This window comes from Schistocerca serialis, chromosome 4 (genome assembly GCF_023864345.2).
Source record: "Schistocerca serialis cubense isolate TAMUIC-IGC-003099 chromosome 4, iqSchSeri2.2, whole genome shotgun sequence".
Classification (NCBI taxonomy): Eukaryota; Metazoa; Arthropoda; class Insecta; order Orthoptera; family Acrididae; genus Schistocerca; species Schistocerca serialis.
Window position 1 is genome coordinate 568,405,328 of NC_064641.1, and position 22,759 is coordinate 568,428,086.

A 22,759-nucleotide genomic window follows, 5' to 3' on the forward strand; every position below is an offset into this window, starting at 1 on the left:
GAATGCAATATTTTAGTAGGTCCCTAGCGACATAAATGCAGCGTAGGCTGGCGAGTAGTAGTTTCTAATAATATGAGTGCATAAATATCCTAAGTTAATTCTTATAGACTATATTCTGCACGAAATTTAAACTAGAAGAAATATATCTTAATTTGTTAAATTGTTAAATTTGTGGTAAGATCTTATGGAACCAAACTGCGTAAGTCATCGGTCCCTAAGTTTACACACTACGTGATATAAGCTAATTTGTGCTATGGACAGCATACACACAAACACAAACACAAACACAAACACAAACACACACACACACACACACACACACACATGCCCGAGGCAGGACTTGAACCTCCGACTGGGGGAGCCGTGCGGACTGTGACAAGACACGTCAGACCTCGCGGTTACTCTGCGTGGCTAAATGGTTAATGAACACACAGAGGTTGTTTGAACGTAATTACAAGTACTTTGGTGATTGGCACCTCAATAGGTACGGACTTCAGTTGGTTTATCTCTGCATCTACCGGTCTTCCCTCAAACACGTCACACTATTTACTACCTGCTTTCTGCTGGGTCGCAACTACGCCACTAAGTGTACTACGCCTGTCGGTATAGACTACCCATTTTGCGGCTATTCATCCATACTTTAACACCTGACCATGCTAGCCAGGCAAAAATAAGCATTATTGGCTTGTCATTGCCATATGTACTAGGTGGTACTAACCACCTACCAATATGCTGATCCTAATAGCTATAACTATTAATCTGCAAATAAAATAAATACTGATTTAATGGTGTTGAGTAAAATTTCCCTAGTCACCAATAATAATATCTGCACTTATATCCCTAATACCCCATTTCTTTCTTTCTTTCTTTCTTTCTCTTGGGGCCTATGTCCCGCTTCAACGCGGGGTAGGCCGTGTTACTATTGATTTGGCAGTGTTAGTAGCAGAGGGTGGTTGTATGCCCTTCCTGCCGCCATCCCGAGACCGAATCCCACCCCCTCCCCCCCCCCCCCCCAGGATGGAATTAGTGTACCCCAGCTGTCTTCATTTAGTGGAAGCCATGGAATAGGGCAAACAGTTTTAAATGTCTGCGAGTCGTGTAACGGAGGCGGAACATGGGGCCAGCCCGGTATTCACCCAGTGGGATGTGGGAAACCGCCTAAAAACCACATCCAACCTGGCCAGCAGACCGGTCCTCGTCGTTAATCTGGCTGGCGGATACGATACGTGGCCGGCGCGCCTACCCGAGTCCAGGAAGCAGCGCCTTAGTGCTCTCGGCTAGACTGGCGGGTACCCCTCAAACCCCGTATTTACAGTTAACTGGTTTGTTTCCATAAAAAAAATCTTTTATTACTCAGTGAAGTGAGCTGGTTTCTAACATTAGAAAGATCAACGCTGTGCTGCCGACATCGACTCGCAACTGGGGCCAACCCTCTAGTGGGAAACAGTTTTGCTGACTGAAATATCTAAGCACGACTCACAACGCTACCTTACATCTCAGCCTGTTCTTTTCTGCAACTTACCAAACTTCACCAAAGTTCTCCTACATTCCTGGTAAGTACCCAGGTTCGATTCCTGGTCCTATACAAAGCTTTATTCTGCCTAGTCTGTTTTGCCTCTAATTGTCATATTGGGTGAGACTTTTGGATGAATATACATGTAACAGCTGCCAGTTCATAAGAAACAGGTCACGAGTGTGTAGGGCTCGCACTCTAAGGGACCCCTGGTAACTTAATAATGTATGCAGATATTTCATTCATAGGTTTTGGTGACTGGGTTTCCGAGTATCAAAATATGTGACATAAATGGCTGTATCGCTTGACTGCAGTGACTTGAATATTTCTTACAGCCAAGGGACCATAAGCCTTTGTAATTAACATAAATCTCAACTTGACACCTCTACCCGTTAGAGAGAGATAGGGGTCTTAAAAGGTGGACGGACTGAAAAACCGAGACACAGACGGACAATAAATGGTCAAGAACATATTCTTTATATGATAGTCTAGAATCAGAAATTAACCATTTTCAGATTTTTTCTTATATTTATACTGTAAAATGCTGCTATTTTCCAGAATTCATTATTCCAGTGTAACAGGAAGTACGCTACAGTGTTTGACTGGGGAGTTTGAGGGCAACAAAATACGTTTATAAATGGTCGTATCTATTGCTTTCACTTATAAGATTGTTTTATACCGACAAGTGACCGTAGACCCTGCTATTTGAGATGTGTATCAACTTGATACCTCAACTATTTTCAGACGAGCAGCCATCTTAGGAGACGGACAGACAGCCAGGCAGTAGGACGGACAACAAAGTTTTCGTCAAACGTTCCGTTTATACAAACTGAGAAACGTAGCAATAAAAAATAACATTACCAGTCACTATATGCTGTATTCTCGGCTAGCATCAGGAACATGTGGATGTTGCTGCATGTATGTTTTTCTAAGTTTCGTGTTTATAATGTGCTGATTTGAGGGTCGCGGTAAAAACAGAAGTTGGCGAAAAATATCAGTCGACATGGAAGACACGCAAGATACCAGTGCACATGTAACGAGCCTAGTCGTAAATGTCTGTTCATTGCAACAAATCATTACCATACAACGCGAGATTTATCTTACAGTATTTATTTGTATTTTTTAGTGTAATGACATATAAATTATTTATAAAGTAGCACCAAGGAAAACAAGTTTCTTTAGTAAGCAGCTACACCATGCAGCCTTGCGGCTATTTCATTGCTTCGAGGATAATGTTTCCTGGATCAAACTGTCTTAGTCTTCAGAAATTAACGAAAAAGTAATTCCTTGTTTCGACTGCCCCAGCAGTAGGTAAACTAGTGAACTAGTAAACTAAATTATTTAGTACTTAAAATGTCGTATTTATTGTTCTTGACAGGGATATCAAGTGTCGCCAGCGCGACCAATTTTCATGTGTGTGCGTCAGGGGCTACAATATGATTCACGTAGTATTGGCAATTTTTTGATGAAAATAATACGGAGGAGTTTTAGTAGTCCTTCGATAACGAAGATGACGTGACACGACGACTTTATCATGGCTCGATTACTTCAATTTTCGTATCAGTAAGACACGTAATAATAACTTTCTGAGGCGGTAAACTTCAGAGAGATTCTGGCGCAAAAAGCTGCAGAAATATAGACAACGTCACGAAGGAAAAGAAATCCAGAACGAGAACGTAATCTGAAATTCATCACAGATTTTTTATGGACACCGGAATACAGAGATATTTACTTGTTTGTTGAGACTATATTCAACCGGAAATTTATCCACTGACTTGTTTGTATAGCCACCGTTGAATAAATGTTGACAAACATTACTGACATTATTATAATACTAAACGGCAAAATAACTGCTATATTTTAATTACTCCACTACTGGGCCAGAGTGGAAGACCGATAGGAAGCTTCTGTGGAGATCTGACTTTGTTTACCATTCCTGATAATGGTGACTCAAGATTAATGAACTCAGACGTGTACTTATAAGAAGAAGAAAACTCATCTAAAAAAATGCGTTACAAAGCTAGGGGCAGGGGCGAAAAGGACTCTTCGTACTTACGTTTAAAGAACACGCCTTTGGGGCTAAGAAAACCCTATCCTACCTCCTCCTTAACCGCAGTTATGTTTTTATTGGTTACCAGTGGTTTACACGGTATACTGAACTACTGAACTCTGTCTGTCTCTCTCTCTCTCTCTCTCTCTCTCTCTCTCTCTCTCTCTCTCTCTCACACACACACACACACACACACACACACACACACACACACACACACACACACACACACACACACACAAACTAAATGGTCCGGTTCTAGTGATATATAGACTAAATCGCACGACAACAGATAGTGTTTCAACTTTCCAGCTTAAACTTCCTACCCCACAGAGGTAGTTTACTGAAATGACACATCTGCTGATGCAACGTTATTTCCTGCAACACATAAGAACTATTTCGCCGTGAGACTTCTAACTCACTGCCTACAGTTATACTGGAAATAAATGAATGAAATGATCGTATGGCATTGTGGGCCAGTAGGCTCCATTCGTGTTCGGCCTCCAAGTGCAGGTCTAATTTCAGTGGGCGCCACACTGGGCGACCTGCGTGCCGATGATGAGGATGAAATGATGATGGGGACAACACAACTCCCAGTCCACGAGCGGAGTCAATCTCCAACCCGGCCGGGGATTGAACCCCGGCCTGCAGCATGGGAGGCAAGCGCGTTACGGCTCAGCTAAGCAGGTGGACACAGTTATAGTGAAATTATTATTCCTTTTAGAAATGGGCAATGGAGTTACGAAGGGCCGGTCGAAACACTTCCGTGGGAGGGCGTTGCTGTTGCGTATATTCAAGGTAGCGTGACTCCGGTGCAGGTATATAAGCACCAACATGTAGTCAAGGGATTACTGCGACATTCGTGTCTTTAGGAAGCGCGTACGGTAAATTCGGAAACGTGACCTCTGGCGCGATACCACCAAATGCGTCTACACACGACCAACGTGCTGTTATTCTTTTCTTGGCTTTCAAAGGACAAACACCGGTGGGATTTCCATCAGAGAATGATTAACGTGTAAAGGGTAGCATTCATGTTGAGAAGCACGCTTGTGGGATGGTGAGGCAAGTTCCAAGCCAGTCGCCACTCGACACAACACGCCAATCGATCTGGGAGGCCAGTAGAAGTTACTCCAACTGGAGTGGGAGCCACTCTAGCACCTGCGCTATACTCCTGATCGCGACCCGTGCGTTTCTTACGTCTTCCGTCCCTTGAGAAGGGCCGTGAAAGATCGTTGATTCCTGCCGGACGAGTATGCGCAACATACAGTTAGGGACTAATTTACGCAGGATGATTTACCAAAGTGGTATCTTCTACATGGTGCATCGGTGATGATTTCCTTAATGCTCACCGCTACTTCAGCTGATTGGCGTACAGATTCTGGACGGAACGGCCTCAGAACGGAAACTTTTTGTTAGTCCCTTATGTTAAGCAATCAGAATATGACATATTGTGACCGTATTCTTTGTGAGAATCGCTTGGCTGAGGCAAAATGACAGCTGTTAAGTTCTCCTGGTGATTATACATCCACGAAAATAAATATTGTTACACCTTGAATAACTTGATCGAACTGTATCAAACTGATCCTCCAGTATTTCCATAACTGTGGGACGCGTTGGCCAAACTTTCATCACTAAGCGGTTACTTTTAGTGAAAAAAGGAGTGAGTCCTACAGAAGAAAAATAATGTCAGTATATGGCGGCTACTGGGTGTGCCTAACGTTACTTGAACTAATATTATTAAATTTTCGTTGAGACACCTGAGTCGCTTCTTTATCGACGATAATGATAGAGCTTCGGCAACAGTAACGATCTAAGGAGGGGAAAAACAGATGAAGATGTGAATTGAAGTTCGTGTTATGGAGGCTTTGGACTAGTGTTGTCTGTACCGTGCCAACTTCAGTGTTCAAATGGTACAGCGGCTAACACACCTGTCTGGTAAGCACGGAGACACGGGTTTAAATTTTAAATCATTTGTTGAGGTTCTTTCGTAGTTATTGTTACTTTTCAGGTGGAGATCGCATCATAGCATCATCTAAAATACGCAAACGTGTGACTTATTTCTGTGTTTTGTACTAAGAGAAAGATCGAATCATTTGCATGAGGAACACGGGAGCATCATATCCACAGTCACACACACAGCCACTTGTAACACAATGACTACACAACTGGCGGTGACAAGATGCAATCGGATGACAGTGTGACACTTAGGACAGGCATGAGCTATTCCGGAAAGACTACACCACGAGAAGGTGATACAACATTTAGACTGGCTGCGACGAATAGACGGATGAAAACAACGGAAAACCTGACCAGAGATAAGAAGCAGTCCGTCTCCGTGAATCATTGGGGAACAATTTCTACAAGGTGTATTCAGACTTCCAGTTGTCATGTGACTTTTACGACTGACGTCACACCACAAACAACAGGGGCTAACATGGAGAACAATCAGAGTCAACTATAAGACTGAATGGCATTCTGTAGTGTTCAGCGGCCGGTCTCGCTTTCTGTTGCAGATGGTTCTTACACGACCAGGTGGAAGCTAGCGGGAAGCAGCTATTCTCTGTACCCATACCTGTCCAACTCATGGATCACAAAGTAGGGACCAATGGCCACCGAACCTTTGGTAATTATCGAAGTAGGATGAGTTTCCCCGGTATGTGTAAACAACAGTAAACCCTGCTGTCATACCTTTTATAGGGCACCAAATTGCATATTTTGACAGTATAATGCAAGCCACTACAGGAGAGGTGTCAACCAGAAATGCCTTGAGGAATTGACTGAATAATGGCTCGCATGCCTAGTTCTCTCGTTTCTCACTCAAAGAAATCCTCTGGCACGTGGTGTAAAGTTCATGGTAGCCCGTAGCCTACAGTCTTCATGTGCAGACACAGTTAGTGTTTTAGTTTCGACAGGAAAATGCTCATCATTATACTGGAAGTGCGTTTGTACCCGTGTTACAGTAAATTAAAATGCATATTCGAGGATGTTCGTTCGCAAAAAAAAAAAAAAAAAAAAAAAAAAAAAAAAAAAAAAAAAATGAAGAATAAAAGTTCAAGTAGCTCTGAGCACTATGCCACTTAACTTCTGAGGTCATCAGTCGCCTAGAACTTAGAACTAATTAAATTTAACCAACCTAAGGACATCACACACATCCATGCCCGAGGCAGGATTCGAACCTGCGAACGTAGCGGTCACTCCGCTCCAGACTGTAGCGCCTAGAGCCGCTCGGCCACTCCGCCCGGCTGTTCGTTCACACGTCATACTATTGTAGATTATGGACAAGTGTTCCACATAAAGTGAGATATTAATAATTTAATAGTAGTTATGTGATGAATGTCTCCGAAAATTTGACCAGTATCGGAGTGGTGCTTCATGTTGTAACACTTTCCGTTTGGCTTTCCACCAGTTTTTGTTGTTACAGGGACTGAAATGTCGACATCTCTGCTCTCGTCCCAAGTCGCCGCGTTGTATGGTTTGTTGGTACTTGCGATCAGGATTGCTGCTTCAAGCGAGATGTAGGAGATTATCATTGCTTACGAATCTTCTGACAGAAGGATTGCGTCGAAAGTGTTCCCACGTCAACGCCGTTCTAACTAGCACAGTCCGTGGCAGAATGTGCCCGACTGCCTGAGAATGTACCACAACGTTGGCTTGAAATTTATCAACGTTTCCTCGCTGCTCTCTAAGCACTCAGTGCCCCCACAATCTACTACATTCGAAAGTCGAATCACCAAGCTATTTTCGATTATACTTTACAATCTGATTTTCCTGCCTACAGTGAGCAATCTTTTTTGGATATCTGTCTCTCGACACGTATTGAATTGACTCTCTCCTGTTCTTATGATCTGTGACTTTTTCGTAACCCTCTAGAAATCTTCATCAATTTGTAATGTCGCACAGAACTAAGACAATTTTTTTCATCACTTTCTATTCCCTTCAAGTTTTCTTTTAATAGCCTTTCGATGTAAGCAGTTTTTCCCCGGCAATTTTCCTCATTCTTGTTACTTTCACTAATTTTCGCTCTTCTGTACTCTCAGAGGCACTTCTCCATTTTTCGTTCTGTCACTCCATTTCTATTTTACCAATTCTCTGCACAACAAACTGAAGACCGAGCAATTTCAATTTCTCGAGGCGTAATGAATAATCCGTAAGATTTCGGGCATCCCAGCCGTGGATGCACTACTTCACTGATATTTATGCCGGGTATTCTCCGGCTGTCCTCAAAGTGAGTCCTAAGACTGACGAAGAGGTGTCAAACGCGACATTACACGCTCCACCGCGCCGGTACTGCTCTTGCGGGTCACAGATGTAGGTCGGCTGCCTCACCAATGGTAAAAGCACTCAGACATTCTATTCGCTTATCCATGTATATTCAGCTACGGTAACACCTTGAATAATTATTTGCGATTTAATTACACCAACAGCCGGATTTCATGCTTTGTCCAAATTAAAACCATCATGTCTGTTAACTGATTTGTCGGTTAATCTAACTTCTATGGCTTCCTTGAAAATATAAACCGAAAAGGAGGTGATGGATGTTAAAACCATCAGGTCACCGTTGGTCATCGAGTGACCGGTTCTCCCACAGCTGACTCTTCTGGCTGTAGAAAGCCTGCCTGTCTTCGGTATTCCACGAACCACCCACGAACGGCGTGTGCTGTCTGACCTATATGTGACTTATCACAATTTCCGCAATGAATTTGATACACACATGCCTTACATAGCAAGAAATCATCCTTCACGGAACCGAGTAAGGTATCAGTGTTCGTTGGAGGCCGGGAGATCCCGTTAAAATAGTTTTTCTTCAGAATGCCGCCTACTGTCGAGGAATGAGCACCCACATAAGGCAAAAACGCTCTTGATCTCAAGTTATTACCTTCTTTTCCATATCAAGTACTTGTATCCTAGAATTAACGTCTAATGCTCTCCGAATTTGTTGCTGGGAACATCGCCTCGCTTTAACAAATGCTCATGAACTGTCTGAACCCTCCTCATTGTCGGATATACAGTATGGCCTCTGTAATAAGATCTTTAGACCCCCTACGGTTCGTGAAGTGCAATGGCAGCTACTGGCATCTAAATGTAGATTCACGAGCGTTGGTTTGCGATATACAGCATGTTTTAAGAACTTTACGACAAATTAAAACATCCAAAAAAGGAAGGCAGCCATGTCTTTCAATTCCCATAATAAATTTGATACTAACATTGATAGAAATCAGATGCTCAAGAAATTGATGTAATTCATCAGTAAGACCTTAGTGCAAGGGCACACTATACTTCCGATAATGAGAATTTGCAACAAGAGTTCACACATCTGTGTTTTTCAAGAGAATAGCTTTTCCCAGCAACAGGTTCACAGAGCATTCGATGTGAATTGTAGAATTCAAGTAGCTGATATGAAAGAAGAAATACCTTCAGATCAAGAGTTTTTACTTTTAGTGTGTGCTCTTTTGTCGAAGATAAACCACCTTCACAAGAAATGCCGTGTTAAGGTGGCTTTCCAGCCTTCTGTGAAGATTGCAGCCTTACTCGTTTCAGTGAAGTATAATTCATAGCCTTGCAAGACGGGTGTTTGTTAGATTCCTTATGGAAATTGTGGTAAGTCTTATACAGGTCAGACAACACGCACCGCTCATGGGAGGTGCGTGGAATACCGAAGAAACACACTCTTAGTACAGTCACACAGGTCAGCTGTGGCAGATTATTGTATAAATACAGGTCATTCGACATACGCCTCTTATTTTTGGGTTTCTATTTTCAAGGAAACCACAGAAGATAGATTAAACGGTAACTTAATAAACAGAGGTAATGGTTTTAATTTGTGATTTGGTGTAAATAAATATCAATGATGTACTCAAGGTGTTACCAGCGTTGAATGCACATCTGTAATCGAATCGAATGTCTGATTGCTCTCGGCACTGGTGACACGCGTTTAAAAGTACCTCTTTGCTACCGACCAGCATATGTGATGCGCAGTACCACCGCGGTGGTGCATATAAGGACGCGCATGGCAACCCGTCATCTTGCGACTCACTCTGATGATGGCCGGACGACACGCATCTGAAATATCAGTTGAAGAAGTAGTATTTGCTAGGCTACATGCCAGAAATGTAATGGAAGTTTAAGACTGTCCAACTATTTGACTCTCCGATGGCTTGCTGAAACAGAATCTTATACACTACGCACAGTCCTTGAGAAATAAGTACCTTAATTCGGTCAGAATGAATTTTAATATAAAAAAAAACATATTTCAAGTTGTAAAGAGCTGTTTTATTCATAGTACTGAAAATATTTTAATAGAGCCAACGTTTTTAATGGTCCTGATTATGACAGAAATTTCATGTTCGCCGAGTCTTAGATCTTTCGATTTCAGTTTCCAAACACTTTTCACTCTTTTATTATGATATCCTACATAATTTTACAATTCTTTCTTTCTTTCAGCCAACTCTACCTTATCATCTATGTACTTAATTATTCTTATCCTATCTCCTGCTAGCACTTTACCTCTTACGTTTCGGCCGGCCGAAGTGGCCGTGCGGTTAAAGGCGCTGCAGTCTGGAACCGCAAGACCGCTACGGTCGCAGGTTCGAATCCTGCCTCGGGCATGGATGTTTGTGATGTCCTTAGGTTAGTTAGGTTTAACTAGTTCTAAGTTCTAGGGGACTAATGACCACAGCAGTTGAGTCCCATAGTGCTCAGAGCCATTTGAACCATTTCTTACGTTTCGTTGTCGTTTACTGTGAAGCGACAAATATTGGAAACAGTTGGCAGAAACCAATATTGTTTAACAACTCTTCCGTAACCTGCCTAATTTGTTTCCCCAATATGCATCCTTAGTACAACATGTTGTCTAATTTAAGTTCAATTATCAGTCTTCTGTTTTTTAGTCTATCATTTTCAAGGTCATCAGAAGGTTACTCGTTACTCCAGTATATCAGATGCATTTTCCCAATCAGCAAAACATAAGTAGAAAGTATAACGCTAATGTGAATTTGGTAGAAAACTGAAAGATAAACTAAAGCAATTTTTGTGCTACCTGCTTCAAACGGCTAATTACATGTCTCCTTTCGTTTCCTGAATCAGAAATTGATACTCTACCATGTTTTCCTCAACTTTTATTTGCAATTTCCTGCGTAAAAGTATACATCGAGCATTTTTGATGTGACGTACGAAATTTATTGTTTTACAATCTTTGCACTATTTGGTGTTGTGTTTTTCGGTTACATTAAATCTTCAGGCCAAATGACTTCGTTACATATCGAATTGAAAAAACTTGGTCGGTCGTGAGATGGTTGCGCTTCACAGCTTCTTTGCAAAGTGAGCATTTATTTTATCAGAACCTTTTGGTTTTCCCATTCTGACCCACTTAACTTATCGCTTCACTTCTTTTCTCAATACTTTTCGTTCTAAGTCAATTTTATCGTATTCCAAATGATGATGAAATCTCATACTTATTTGACCTCTTTATGTGAAATACAATTCTTCACCGTATTACTTCCAAACTTTTTGATCTTTCCTGTCGTTTCCGTGTAGTATGTCCCTGTTTTATTCATACATTGCCCATCAACTAGTAATGATTTGTGTTTGTGTTTACCCCATGTAACGTTATCGTCATTTTGGTATTTTGTTTGAATAGTTGGTTGGAATATTCGTACGTCCATATTCTTCTGTATACTATGATACTTAATATTGCAATCATAGATTTTAGCCAAAAATTTTTCCCTGTTTTTCATGCACATCGTCTGCTTACTCTTCATCAAATTCACATGTCCGCATATACGATTGATTTTACAAGTAACCCTTCCTTTTACGAAATTTACTTTCGTAGACTCCATGTTCAAATTCTCCTTCGCCTTATCACAGCACTTTCCTTAATCCTACAGTAAAAAGGTAGACGATCTACTGTCTCCTATAACATTTTCCATTTCACATCCTCTATTCATCTTTCTGACATTCGACGTTCCAAGTAAATGTGTCGATAATTTTCCACGTGGGTTTTCACACATTCACATGAACGGCTAGTTCTATATGCTGGTAGCAGTGTAATGTGCTAGTTAGGCAAAAACGTATTAAATTAGTCCTTTGCGTAATTTCGTTTCCCAATACTAATACTCTACAGCCATATGCCATACATGAAGCCTGTTAAAATGGTTTTAATATTGTTCTGTACTAAACAATGGTAAGGAAACACGCGATACAACTACCCACGTAGCTATATTGTGGCAATGATCAGAGTGATAATACCCTATTGTGATGTGATTTTACATTGAAATGCTTTTAATTATTTCAATAAAGATTAAATTCACTTTTTTAATGAAACCTGCTATCTCACTGTTTTTGACCAAAGATATTATTACTGATAGAGGCTACAGCTTTGAAGTTTATTGTTATTTAAGTTCAGATTGCAATCAGTCTAACTTTAATATAATAATCATCAAATACCACTCAAAGCTTATTGAAATATATTCCTACGCTTATCTGATCGGATGAAGCACGTGTATAATTAACGTATCCAAGTCTAACCGGTGGCTGCCTGTGCTCTATAAGGTCGAACGAAAACAGATGGCCAAAAGAATCATCATACCAGATTATTTAATTGTTATTTTTATACTATTTCACACGGATGGAGGCGAAATGAAGGAATACACAATTACGTTTCATACATATAGTGTGAATAGACACTTACGTACACTGACCTCCGAAAAATACGTCTACGGTTTTTCGACTCCAGTTCCAAAGTAAAAGCATAGGTCTTGATCACCATAGATATGATTCATTATCAAGGACTTTATAGAATATTGCTTCTTTTCCCTAGTTTCCGCTTCCAGAACAAAAGTAAAAGTTTTCATCTTTAACATCAGACATATGGTTGATTATCACGGTCTTTCTAGAATGTGGCTAGTTTTCTCTGTTACAATATTTAGATAAAACGTAATTACAGTTAATTTTCCATTCAGACCATCAAATAAATTTCACTGTTCTCTCTCTCTCTCTCTCTCTCTCTCTCTCTCTCTCTCTCTCTCTCTCTGCAGTTTCACATTTATTTACAACTACGGGTAATCGGTGTTTTTAAATTAACATGAAGTTGTCCTTATCTCTTTTGTTCTCACACCATTTTTCCTTTGGACACACTTTTGAAAGAATTGGTCCATGCAACAGGAAGAATCAACATGGTTTCCTTTTCTCTTCCTAATCTCTAATTCTCAAAACTGTTCTGTATTCCCTTGGTGATCCGAATACGGGGACTATCAATTCTTCTAAGAACATATGGTACTTGTGAAATTCGTCCGATGGGACAAGGGAAAGCATAACAGTCTTTCATGTGGTTTATTAAAGTTTACTGTTGCCTTCCGCGCCTTAAGCTGTTAATAGCAGATTTACCGACCTTTAAGAATGATTTACCACTTCAAGGCATGAAAGTGGCCCAGCTTCATATGGCTCAGCCGAATTTATTCGGCTCAGTACCTGAACGAAAATTTCCAGAAAATCCTAAACCACTCTAAGTGTTACAGGCTTATCTAGCAGCATTTCTCAGGTTCCTACTTCGATGGTATACTGCTTTTACCTCCCGAATTCTGATGCTGTTTTTCCGGCCGTTGTTTCGAGATCGAGGTCTGCCTCATTTGAAGGTTATGAATAATTGTTATACTTCTTCAGACGATACTGCTATCTCTGTAGCGACTTGGGAGCTATTTCTCCAAGTTTCTCCTCTATTAATTGACAGACCTTCGGTTAGCAGTCTAATTTATCAACCAGCACAGTGACAGTCCAGATGCTAATTCCCTCGTTAATTGCTGGAAACGTTTAACTTGTATTGACAATGATGGATATAGCTGAGGATAATCATCATTGCGATTTGCTGAGTAAACAACACAGACACATTGGATATGATAGTAATGGCATACAAGAAACACTCATGTTTGCAAATTCAGCAATTATCCTCATGTAGACCAAAGCGTTAAACTTAAACGTCCGTAATTGCTTAGGATGTTTAAAGAACCTATGACTATCGGATAATTTGTCCATTTTGCACTGCCCTATTAGACTGTCGAAGGAGAGATGGTGAATATTCAGAGATTTCAAAGGAAACCTCATCTGAACCAAAAAGGTTCATATGGATACGTGACTTAAGCTGAATGGTTTTCGAGGCATAGCACATTTAATGTATGCTTGGTTTTGAGATGTTTGAGCGCATGTATCTGTCATGCCCAAACAACCTCTGTGGCGTTTTGTTCTAGCCCAACGTACATCGTTGCTTTCAACGTCTTCGCTCGGAATGTATTTCTGCCTGTGTTGGGAGTGAAATAGTTCGTAGTAGTGAGAGAGTATCACAGAAAGGCATGGGCTGGTTGTCTTTGGGCACGTGCTGGTTAAAATGCCACACTTCAATAATGCAGATACGGTGTATGTTGACGGCATTCGCAGTAGTGGTGCTTTTGATGCTGTCGAAGAATAGCATCGAAGTTTTCTGACACGTTGAATTCCTGATCGAACAATATTTGCCAGATTTTGCAGGTACTACGTGAAAAACGTATTCCTCCAAGTTCCCAGTTTTCTTCTGACATGTATAGGAACATGAATACAGTAAATTGTTGAAATGCTGCATAGTAGTCCTATTACCAGCACACGTTGATTTCCTAATCGTATGTGAATGTGTTAAAAATACATATTTATCTATAGAAACTCTGTAAAACGCACGTAGTAATGTTTGCTGATAGTTGTGCATTAGTACACGCGCAAAACTGCAATGTGCCGAATAACAGAAAATAAATAACAATGTACATTGATGGTATTCTACTTCGGAAATCATTCGTAATACGGTGTAAGTCGTTATGAAGTTTTCAGCTTGAGTTGATCGTTCCTCTTATATTCTTGAATATTGACTACTACTCCTGGGATGCTTTGTACTAATCTCGCACAACTAATATCATACAATTAATTAAATCCTGAAACACGTTTACAATAGTTTTGGTTTACTATTTCCGCCTCTAATTAATTATTTAGTTTGTACAATAAACCATCGAAATCTTCCATAACAAATACATTGTTATGAATGGCTTGTTTTTACTAACCACATCTCGGGGACTGTCAGAACCCACTTGTTATAGAACGGTGGTTCTCTTAGTAATGTATCTTGAAAGGGCTACAGATTTTAAGGGCATAGATGTATGCAAACTGGAAAGGAGTCTGAAGTTCTTAAGAGACCAGGAACGCAAGTGGGGAAGGAGGATAGCAACTGCAGTGTTCGTGCAATATTTAATATAAAAAGCATGACACAAATTTAGAAGTGAAAGTGCTTGTCTCATACTGGTGAAGAAACAGAGGTAAGAAATCAGGAAATGGTACACGCGCAAGATAAATACTTAGTGATATTAACTATCATCGTCAGTAATAAGACAGCGATTACCTAGTGGAGTTGGGAGAAAGAATAACAGACTTATCAATTACGTACTAAGTAGAAAATGTAAATACAGTGACAAAAATTGAACTACATGAAGAAAAAAATCGTCATAACTTCTGGACGGTTGTCGTAGGACGTTTTGTAAGATGATTTCTTTCCCATTATACAAAGTGACCCTGATTTCGATAAGATATGTTTCATGCAAGACAGACCTCCATCCTATCGAAGCAGGAAAGTGTGTGATGTCCTGGAGGAGCACTTTGGAAACCGCATCCTGGCTGTTGGATACCCAGATACTACTGGAATGGACAACGAGTATCCGCCACATTCTGCGTATCTGTACACATACGACTCCTCTTCGAGGGGCTATGTTAAAGACACAGTGTACAGCAATAACGCCAAAACCACTGCAGAGCTGAAAATAGTGATCCAGGTGGTCATAATCAGCATCGATGTTCCGCCACTTCAGCGGGTCATGCAGAATTTCGCTATTCACCACATCACCGCCAAGGATGACAGGCATATCAAACATGTCATAATCTAAATCCAAATTACTGTTGTCATGTTTAGATGTTCAATAAAATATGTTCACGCCGTAGTTAGTAACTAAATTACGTTTTATTTCATATATTTCAATAACTATCATCCTGTATCTAATAGAAAAAGTGGTGGTGGTGGAAGTGGTAGTAGTAGTAGTAGTAGTAGTAGTAACAGCTGCAGCAATAATAGCTGTGTCTATCGCAACAGTTATAGTAGCCGAAGCATTAGTACTAGCGCTGTCATATACCATTCGGTGATTGAACTCCACAACTGTTGTGTATTAAAAGATAACAGTGAAGTTTTGTAGACCAGCTCTTCATCTGAAACTTCCTAGCAGCTTAAAACTGTGTGCCCGACCGAGTCTCGAAATGGGGACCTTTGCCTTTCGCGAGCAAGTGCTCTACCATCTGAGCTACCATAGCACGACTCACGCCCGGTCCTCACAGCTTTACTTCTGCCAGTACCTCGTCTCCTACCTTCCAAACTTTACAGAAGCTCTTCGGCGAACCTTGCAGAACTAGCACTCCTGAAAGAAAGGATACTGCGCAGACATGGCTTAGCCACAGCCTGGGGGATGTTTCCAGAATGAGATTTTCACTCTGCAGCGGAGTGTGCGCTAATATGAAACTTCCTCGCAGATTAAAACTGTGTGCCCGACCGAGACTCGAACTCGTGACCTTTGCCTTTCGCGGGCAACTGCTCTACCATCTGAGCTACCGAAGCACGACTTACGCCCGGTCCTCAGGAGTGCTAGTTCTGCAAGGTTCGCAGAAGAGCTTCTGTAAAGTTTGGAAGGTAGGAGACGAGGTACTGGCAGAAGTAAAGCTGTGAGGACCGGGCGTGAGTCGTGCTTCGGTAGCTCAGATGGTAGAGCACTTGCCCGCGAAAGGCAAAGGTCCCGAGTTCGAGTCTCAGTCGGGCACACAGTTTTTATCTGCCAGGAAGTTTCACATCAGCGCACACTCCGCTGCAGAGTGAAAATCTCATTCTGGAAACATCCCCCAGGCTGTGGCTAAGCCATGTCTCCGCAGTATCCTTTCTTTCAGGAGTGCTAGTTCTGCGAGGTTCGCAGAAGAGCTTCTGTAAAGTTTGGAAGGTAGGAGACGAGGTTCTGGCAGAAGTAAAGCTGTGAGGACCGGGCGTGAGTCGTGCTTCGGTAGCTCAGATGATAGAGCACTTGCCCGCGAAAGGCAAAGGTCCCGAGTTCGAGTCTCGGTCGGGCATACAGTTTTAATCTGCCAGGAAGTTTCATATCAGCGCACACTCCGCTGCAGAGTGAAAATCTCATTCCAGGTCTTGATCTTTCAGCAAGGGAAACTCTCACACTAGCCAAAGTACTGTAACGAGGTAGCCGTTTCTACTTGAATTTCAGCAATAGAACTAGTAAAACTAAGACATTGTTGGTAATAATATCTGCGTGCCTACCGGCTATGGTCTGAGTTGTGCTAATAAATTCTTGATTTCTGTCAAAATGGTCACAGTTCGTAGCAGTGGCGGAGAGATTACAAGCAAAACAAAAGTAAAATGGGAGACAATCGGAGCAGCAATATTTAACTGTTTGCATATGATGCTCTCATTTACTGTCTTCTTAAGGCATTAGATGATGAAACCCATTTGCAAAACTAATTACACAAGTTATTTATACGGTGGGAAATGAGGCAATTGGCTCTAAATAATGAAATGAGTGAGGTCATCCACATGGCAAAAATCTAAAGTCTGTGAATTCAACTACGTACATGGGGATTAAGATTACAAGTAACTTAAATTCCAACGACGACATACATAATGTTGTTGGGAAAGCGAACCAGAGACAGTGACTTCTTGGTATAATGCTTAGAAAATACAATAATTCAACCGAAGAGACTGCCTACACTACGCTTGTCCGTCCTCTTCTGGGGTATTTCTGTGTTTGGAGATATTTCGATGAACCTTTTGACAGGAACTTAATTGCGAATCGCGAAGTAATCATGTAGGGATAGACGTATGTGTTAAGAACTGACCTTGGAAGCAACCTATCAGGTAAACTGACTTAAGGAAGAAGAACAAATGGGAACAAGAACGTATTTAAAGTCAGAGCTATCAGAGTTTTACTTCGAAAGATTTTTTTTTACAACTATACCTTTCTACTACAATTTTTCATCGCGTTCAGTATCATACTTTCCAGTGTATGGTTATTAAAGTGCGATCATAATGATCTTTTCCACCTGAAATCTTTAATATGTAAAATTTATTTAATGATATGGGCCTGCAGCATTTTACTTTTTATAGGGCACATGATGTCAACCGCATTTGGTCTGGAGGTTAACGTTTCTACCTGTAGGTCTCGAGGCCCCGAGCTCGGCTTACGACTGAGTTGGACTGTTATCGATTCACCAATCACGCAAGTCGCCGAAGTGGTTCCTAACAGAAGAACTCGCACCTCTTGACTGACGAACACTAATAATTTGTCAATGTAAGTGGTGTTTTGATCAACTGATGTTCCATAGATTCCGTGACCATTATTTGTACCCATTATACACAGGTTACGAAATTCATATAACAGCGAAATGCTCATATGCAGAAATCAGTAGTATCGCATACACGTGGTATAAAAGGGCAATGCATTGAGGAAGCTGTCACCTATATGTAGGTGATTCACGTGAAAAGTACACACATAAAAAAAGTTTTGCATCGTCTCGGTTCCGACAGTTCCGGACCCTGTATACAATATTGGAATAGAGATAAACATAAACATCACTTCCACCTTTTTTATTGCTCATGAAAACCACACAAGGCATGTTGTACCACCATACAGCGAGACCTTCACAGGCGGTGGTCCAGACTGCTGTACAAACCAGTAACTCTAATACACAGTAGTACGTCCTCTTGCATTGATTCATGCCTGTATTCATCGAGGCATCCTATCCACAAGTTCATCAAGGCATTGTTGGTCCAGATTGTCCCACTCCTCAACGACGATTCGGCGTAGATGCCTTAGAGTGGTCGATGGGTCTCATCGTCCATAAACAGCCCTTTTCAATCTATCACAGGCGTGTTCGGTAGGGTTTATGTCTGTAGAGACATGATGACCACTCTAGCTGAGCGTTGTCCTGCACCAAGTCATTCACAAGATGTGCACGATGAGAGAGCGAAATGTCGTCCACGAAGAAGAATGTCCCATTAATATGTTGGCGATAGGTTTGCACTATCGGTCGGAGGATGGCATTCATATATCGCAAGGTCGTTACGTCGGCCCCACATATGCCACCCCAAAACAGTGGGGAACCTTCACCTTGATACAAACGCTGGACAGTGTGTCTAAGGCGTCCAACCTCCAAACATGTCTCCGACGATTGTCTGGTTGAAGACATATGCGACACTCATCGGTGAAGGGAACTTGGTGCCAATCCTGAGCGCTCCATTCGGCATGTTGTAGGCCCCATCTGAACCGCGCTGCATTGTTTCGTGGTTGCAAAGATGGACCTCGCCATGGACGTCGGGAGTGAAGAGGCGCATCATGCAGCCTATAGCGCACAGTTTGAGTCGTACACGACGACCTGTGACTGCACGACAAGCATTATGCAACATGGTAGGGTTGCTGTCACGGTTCCTCCGAGCCATAATTCGTAGGTAGCGGTCGTCCGCTGCGGTAGTAGCCCTTGGGAAGCCTGAGCTATGCGTGTCATGGACAGTTTCAGTCTCTCTGTATCTCCTCCATGTCCGAACAACATCGCTTTGGTTCACTCCGAGACGCCCGGTCCCATGTTGAGAGCCATTCCTGGCACAAAGTAACAATATGGACGCGGTCGAACCACGGTATTGACCGTCTAGGCATGTTTGAACTATAGGCAACTCGAGCCGTGTACCTCCTTCCTGGTGGAACGACTGGAACTGACACCCTCATTCCAATAGGCGCTGCTTATGCATTGTTGTTTACGTCTTTGGGTGGGCTTAGTGACATATCTGAAAACAGTCAAAAGGACTGTGTCTGTGATTCAGTATCCACAGTCAACGTGTATCTTCAGTTCTGGAAACCGGCGTCATAGAAAACTTTTTTGATGTGTGAATAAGACTTGACTATGCCCAAACGACGGGAATTAACAGAATTTGAACGCGCATTGGTAAACGCATGCGACATTCTATTTACGAAATGTTAGGGAATCAATATTCCGACATCCCCAGGGTCACGTGTGTGCTGAGATAACCAAATTTCATGCCTTAGCTGTAACCATGGACAATTCAGTGGCCGAGGCCTTCGCTTAACAACCGAGAGCAGTGGCGTTTGCTTACAATTGTCGGTGCTAACAGTTCTTCAACAATGAGTGAAATAATCTCTGAAATCAATGTGGGACGTACGACGATTGTATGCGTTTGGATAGTGCTACGAAATCAGGCTTTAATGGGCTATGGCACCGGAAGACTGACGCGAGTGCCTTTGCCAACACCTCGACATCGCCTACAGCACCTCTCCTGGTTTGGTGAGCGGTTGGACCCCAGACGACTGGAAAAGCGTGGCGTGGTCAAATGAGTCCCTATTTCAGTTGGTAGGAGGTGATGGTAGGATTCTAATGTGACACAGACCCGACGAAGCCGTGGACCAAAGTTGTCAACAACGCACTATGCAAGCTGTCGGTGGCCCCAAGATTATGTTGGCGGTATCTACATTATACAACCTTGATCCTCTGGTCCAGCTGAACCATGATTGACCGGAAATGGTTGTGTTCGACTACTTGGATACCATATCCAGCCATACATGAAATTCAAGTTCCCAAACAACGATAGAATTTTCATGGATGACAATGAACCATGTAACCGGGCTGCAGTTGTTTTGGACTCGAGCAAATGATTTGGCTGCACAGATCACTCGACACGAATCCCATCGAACATTTATCAGACATAATCGATAGGTCAGTTCGGTCGCAGAATTCCGTACCACCAATAGTTTTGCAGTTACGGACGGCCATAGAGATAGCATGACAATATATTTGCAGAGGAAGTAACAACGATTTGCTGAGTCCATGCTACGTCGGGTTGCTGCACTAGTCCCGAAAAAAAGGAGGTCTGAAACGAAATTCGAAGGTATCCAATGACTTTTGTCACATCAGTATACTTTAGCTTTCCATCACAATGGGTTCACTTCTGCAAAGTCTGCGTCACCGTGGCCGCACTCTCACCTGGGTGTTACGACTTTTTCCGCAGATCCTATTGTGTAATGATGGATTTAACTTCCCCCAGCGATCATGAATCCGCATAAAGCTCTTAGAGAATTACCCTAACTCCTCTTATTTTCTGCGGTAAGCATCTCTTTCTCAATAGGTTTTGATGGGACTTGCGTAATCAAGGAACCAAAGAGACACGAAGATTCCTCATGCCAAGTCGTAATTTAGGGCTGGTGTATGGCGTAGTTCTCATCTCTAAAATACTGTATTAAGCTGTTGTTAGGAATATGAGTTATTTAATGGGTGCTTTTCTTGAAAACTCTCACGCAGTGTCACCGTAGTTGAAAAAAAAAGGGATGTGCGGTATATCCTAATATATCTTGTCACGACGTTATTCCGATTGCACATAAAATGTCTTCATTTCCAGCTAACAAAAAAAACCCTCCCTCTGATTTGTTAACTGCTATTTTAGTCAACCACGTTGCTGACAATGTGCCGAGTTAGGGGGCGCTGTGGTACCACAATGGACTCGCTTTCTGGAGGACGACGGTTCTAGTCCACGTCCGACCATCCTGATTTAATTTTTCCTTGATTTTCCCAAATCGTTCCAGATAAATTCGGGGATGGTTTCTTTGTAAGTTCACAGCCGATGTCTCTCGCCTCTTCATCCTCGACAGAATCCGAACTTATGGTCGTCACTAATTACGTGGTCATTGACGGGGCATTCAGTCTGATGCCCTTTCTATTTTTGTTAATCAAACAAATTCCGTAACTCTGATGCAGGTCGAAACGCGTTTGTTCTCGTAAACAATCATTCTCGTGCAGATTACACTCAACCTCACGCTATCGACCTGTATTTTTAATTTGTATTACGTAAATTGAAGGTGGACGGAGGAGAGAGGAAGGGAATAAGGGACTATTGATGTCAGCTACATCGGGACTTTATGCAGAATCAGAGGCAACGAGTAAAAAATGTGTGTCAGACCGAGATTCAAACCCGGGTTGCCCTACTTACTAGGCATTTAGGCTAACCACTGCACCACACTGACACATCCTTCATCGCAATTTCTTGGACTATTTCGGCACACGTTTTGCCGACCCACTTCCCCGCAGTCCCTGTCAGTGTCCGCCACGCTCGCTATCATCAGATTCTTTCAAGAGGTCGGACGTAATTTCACATCCACTCTGAAGATGGTGGAGTAATTATCCATCGAGACGAATTAATTATATGAACGCCGGCCGCTGGTGGCCGAGTGCTTCTAGGTGCTACAGTCTAGAATCGTGCGACCGCTACGGTCGCAGGTTCTAATCCTGCTTCGGGCATGGATGTGCATGATGTCCTTAGGTTAGTTAGGTTTATGTAGTTCTAAGTTGTAGGGGACTGATGACCTCAGAAGTTGAGTCCCACAGTGCTCAGGGCCATTTGAACTATTTGAATTATATGAACATTTGGCGTCTGTTCCTTTGGACACCAAACATTAATATAAATCTAATTGTAGGGTAGTGTCCTGCTCCCGGTGACTTGCCAGACTATTATAATTTGCATCTATTTCTTATTGCGCAGATCATTTCACAAAAAGTAATTGGTAATTCACAATGTATTATTTTACAGCTAGTGCTGACTGAAACATCTGTTTTATCTTGACGATGAACGATGCGCTCGGCTCTAAGCCATCAGTTTGCCTGTCACTCGAAAATCCATCTCTAGTGATGCGAAAATGGTAGTGACATTTAATAAAAGTATTTTGGCATCCAGTTCAAATGGCTCTGAGCACTATGGGACTTAACATCTGTGGTCATCAATCCTCTAGAACTTAGAACTACTTAAACCTAACTAACCTAAGGACATCATACACATCCATGCCCGAGGCAGGATTCGAAACTGAGACCGTAGCAGTCGCGGGGTTCCGGACTGAGCGCCTAGAACCACGAGACGGCCGCGGCCGGCTGGCATCCAGTGCGAACGATTTTATTTAGCAATCCAGAACGTGATTGGACACTGACAGACACGGATGTAGGGAATTGAAACATACTGGAGAATTACTAATTGTCAAGAGCAACATTCAAAAACATTTATTTGACATCAGTAGCGTAAACAGAATCAGACATTGCTCCAC